Source organism: Drosophila willistoni, chromosome 3R (assembly GCF_018902025.1).
Source record: "Drosophila willistoni isolate 14030-0811.24 chromosome 3R, UCI_dwil_1.1, whole genome shotgun sequence".
In the NCBI taxonomy this organism is placed as follows: domain Eukaryota; kingdom Metazoa; phylum Arthropoda; class Insecta; order Diptera; family Drosophilidae; genus Drosophila; species Drosophila willistoni.
This window is the reverse complement of record NC_061086.1, coordinates 20105873-20110243: the sequence shown is the minus strand read 5'-3', so window position 1 is coordinate 20110243 and position 4371 is coordinate 20105873. Positions and strand designations below refer to the sequence as shown.

Sequence of the window (4371 nt, the reverse complement as noted above, 5' to 3'; positions counted from 1 at the left end):
TAAAAGATATATGTAGAGAAAGAGAAGGGGGATGACAGGGCTGGAGGATGAAGGAGGAAGCAGTTCTTTAGTTGTTGATCTCGCTTGCCGCTGCGGGCGATTTCACGTAGTCGAATCAATTCAAAACAACTACGAATGCAATTTAATAAAATCCGTGCACGAGCGAAATACACCAACAGCATCAACTTGCCCAGGATAAAAGACAAATTGGTGCGAGAACCCGGTAAAGGCAGCACCCAACGTTACATTACGTTATTTTTCTGGTGGTGGATTCTCATTCCCAGCAGAAGCAGCGTTTTGTATTCCATGGCGGCGGGGTTGGTTGGGGTTCTCTTCATCTGTGGCTCTGCTCTTGCCTGGTCTTTGGCTTGCCTTTAACCAAGGAGTAAAGCCAGCGCAAAACAATAAAGCGCGTTTGTGTACACAAGGGATATGCTTCTGTCTCTCCACACACACACACACACATATACATATACATAGGTGGAACTTCTCGTTCCTGCCTCTTTTCTGTGTGGCACTGGCAATCGCCATATTGCCCGTCGTCCTTGTCGTCGTCGTCACTCTGGCTGGCTTTTCTTTATTTCGTTTCCTTCTTTTGTTTACCGAGCGTTGTTAATTTGGCAATACCCGCTTTCAATTATCTTATAAATATGAAAATGCATCAGCAAATGCCTCCAGGCAACACTTTGGCAGAGTCCACGTAATGAAAATCGTTTCATTTTTCATAACAAAAAAAAAGAAAAATAATAATAAAAAAAAAAGAAAAGAAAACCATCATACATTCGGATGTATGTATGTAAGCATGTGGAAGGCCAATTGCGCTGTGTACCTTACAGATCAATCAAAAAATCATGACGTTCCCGACATGGTCGATATACATACCTATATCCTGGCTGTCCGGTAACAGAAGGCAAACGTGACTGCAACAACAACAAGTCATTCGATTGGAATGCTATTACTGGATGAGGTACGCGTCTGTGACGCAATTGTGGGTATTATATTAAACACATGCGATTATTACTTGGCCCCAGCCCTTTCCATTGGCTAAGCAACGCACACGCACCTTCTTTCTAGCCTAGGCGAGGTCGCCCAGCAGTAGTCGACGTAGTGGCAAACACTTCCACTTCGTTGCGCATCTCTGGCAATGTGCAAACACATAACAACAACGTTCCATCGATCGGTCGGCCATAACGTCGCAACGATAATGATAATGATGATGATGATGATCTCCACCGCAGCGACACTATTTCAATTAGCAAACCGAACGGAAGGGGGCCAACAGAGAGATAGAGAGAAAAAATGCACGCGCTAAAATATGCAAAGTGCCAGCCACTCGCCTTCGCGTCACGTCATGCCCATATGAGAGATGAAGGAGGATGAAGCTCCAGCGTCAGCCTCAGTCCCAGCCCCAGCCCCAACGATCGATGCGGCACTTGACCCCGCCATCGTTTTTTGCTGCTGCTGGCTGGCACACTTTGCTTATATTGCTTATTGGCCGTGTTTGTGTGTGTGTGTGTGTGTGTGTGTGCATAAATATTTAACGCGAAATGCCTTAGCAAAAATATGATGGCGATACTAGGCAAAAACCAAGGTGCGGTGCAGTGCGGTAGGCGGCGCTCCTGCAAATGATTTAGCAATCTTTTTTGCGCATGTGCGACGGGCTTGCCGTTTGTATATTTGCCTATGAAATGCCGCAATTGATTGGCCCGTTGACATTGTGAACTCGAAACCAACTAAAATAGAACTAGCAAACTATTTCCTGCAATTGAAGACTATATAAGATGGAATATATCTACTATTGAGTAAGAAACTTCTACAAAGAAGTCTGCAGAAGAGGATTCGAGGATTCCCCATATATACTTGCTTCTTCTAGGTTGTCAAGTCGAAGTCATTTAATTAAACAGTAAGGCTAAATAGATCAAACTCGGGACTTACCTAAGAATTTACGGGGTTATAAATTGTTTTTTCCTTTACAATCTTGGCATCTATCATCATATACCACCCAATAAATTCATTTTCGATTGTTTGAGGAGGAAAGGTCCTCCTACAATGAGCCTCTCTAATAATTCCTATGAAGAGCTTTTTGCTAACTCCTTTATATGATTATTTGTCATATGTATGTGGTCTAATAGACATTTTCAAATGTCTTTCCGCAAAAGGTAAAACATTTGCATATGTGGGTAAATAATTGAAATTTCTAACGAGCTATTTTAAACCTTTTAAGACAGAATCACAAACGGAGTCTTCCCCCTTTAGCAAGTGGTTAATTTTCATTTGGTCTCTAATCAACAAAACCTTTGTTTAACAACAAGTTACCAATATGCAAGGCAATTAAAAGCCATTCAATGGCATATGAATATTGTTTACTTAAGTCAAAAGCTTTTGCTTGCCACACCAACAACAGCAACAACAGCAACAAGCCCAACTACAACCTGGCCAACTCCAAGCCCAAAAAAACAAAAAACCAAAAAAAAAAACACCAAATAACGAGAAAAAAAACTCTATCCACCATTTAGAGTCAACTGAGCGCGGCATTTTTGTAGTACAATGTACCCTATACTCATTTCAAACACTCATTATGGCGACCAAAAGATGTTGTTTGCGGTGATAATGACGCTTGAGCCAGAGACGACCGGAGGAGAGTCCGATGCCCGTTGCCCGAAGCCCCATTGCCCGGCAGAGTCAGAGACAGATACAGCGAGTCAATTCAACGTTAATCACGACTTTTACTTGTCTTTAATTTTTTTGGCAAATAATGACCTGGACTGGAGGGTATGAGGGGTAAAAGGCAAAAGAAATGGGCGCGGACAGCAGGTTAATTTGAGGTATAGGCAAGTGATAGGTGGGATAAGTATCATCACAATAGTATATATACATACATTCATATGTACATATATCTGTTTGTATGTATGTAGTAGGTAGATATCACACAGGCTATTTTCAAGTCATATGTGTAAATTTTCACTGTCGCTTGGTGTTTTTTTTTTTATTTTTTTCGTTCGTTCGTTCGTTTTGTTCGTGTTCGAATTCAATTTAAAATGCACGTAGTTATGTCTGTTTGCATAAGTTTTTGACGGATATTTTAACGATGTGAGCTCAACACAAATTCACTTTAAATGTTTTGCGTGTGACGGTGGAGAGGGAGATGGAGATGGAGACGGAGACGGGGGAGATGTCAAGACTTTGAGTTGTTGCTGGACTTGGATGTGGACGTAAGGAGATGATGGGTGATGGGTAAGACGACAACAGTTCCATTCCCGTCCGTCTATCCGTCCTCAAAGATGACGAACAACGACGACGACGACGACAACAACAAACATGTCGAGATATTCACGTCCGAGTGATAATGAGATGCGCGCCTTTTTTTTCCCCCAGTTGGCTCTACACCATCAAGCCCACTCCCACCGCCAACCTCCTCGTAGCCCTCTCTCATCATGCCAATTGCCCACTCTGCCCACGCCATCGCCTGCGTTTTTGCTGTATTTTCGCTGATAAACAAGATGGAGTTACATTTTTAGGTTAATTATGTGCTAAAGTATGGGACAACGACGACGATGAGTCTTGTCTCCTTGTCAAGCTGAGAAAGAGAAGGGGGAGACGCAGATAGAGAAAATGCCTTTTACATAAAATCTTGAAATATGATATCACTCTCTCGATTTATGGCCACATATGTACCTAGTTAAAGGCAATGCATCAATGGCTGACATTTTGGTTATTTGATTAGGTCCACCATCATATTTTAAAGGTTGACTCCAACCCAGTCAGCAGTCAGTAGCAGCAGCAGAAGCAACCTTTATTCTATGTGCAAATGCACTTACCATACAAATGTATGTACATATATAGAAAATGTCGTTTATTTATATGTATTTGAATACCCTGTAATTAGCTAAGCAAGGACTAATACCCATCAGAAGTTGTTACTGAAATATTAAGAAGAAATTTATATTGAACGTCACTTTGAAGATTTATTTTGAGAATAAATGGCAATAATCTTTATATTTTATTCAAAATACATTTTAGATATTTTCTAAAAAGAAATGTTAAATCATTCTTGTAATAGTTAGAGTGATACATTAGCTTAACGAAAAGTAAATATTAAGAATAGCATTTGAAAGTCATTGTATTCTATTTGTAAATTTTGGAAATACTTATTTTTGATGTTGAGAAATACAAGAAAAACTCAATACCACTAAAAAAAACTTTTATTGATCGTAAAAAACATTTTTTTAGGAGTACTAATGATTGTAACTAAAAGAAATTTTTATTTTAATTCACCTTTTTTACATTATATTGAAAAATATTTTGCAATTTGTTTCAATTTACATTTGCCTTTTCTAATTTCCAGGGTAAATGATGGGTCGTTGCTTTTTA

General features: G+C 39.9%; 1 long non-coding RNA gene across 1 annotated transcript; it reads left to right on the top strand.

Moving 5' to 3' along the window:
* Nucleotides 1-2939: 2939 nt before the first annotated feature.
* Nucleotides 2940-3996, top strand: LOC111519204. The gene is made up of 2 exons (XR_002724284.2): nucleotides 2940-3827; nucleotides 3887-3996. It is a non-coding gene; the product is annotated as an uncharacterized LOC111519204 (long non-coding RNA).
* The last annotated feature ends 375 nt before the right edge of the window (nucleotides 3997-4371 follow it).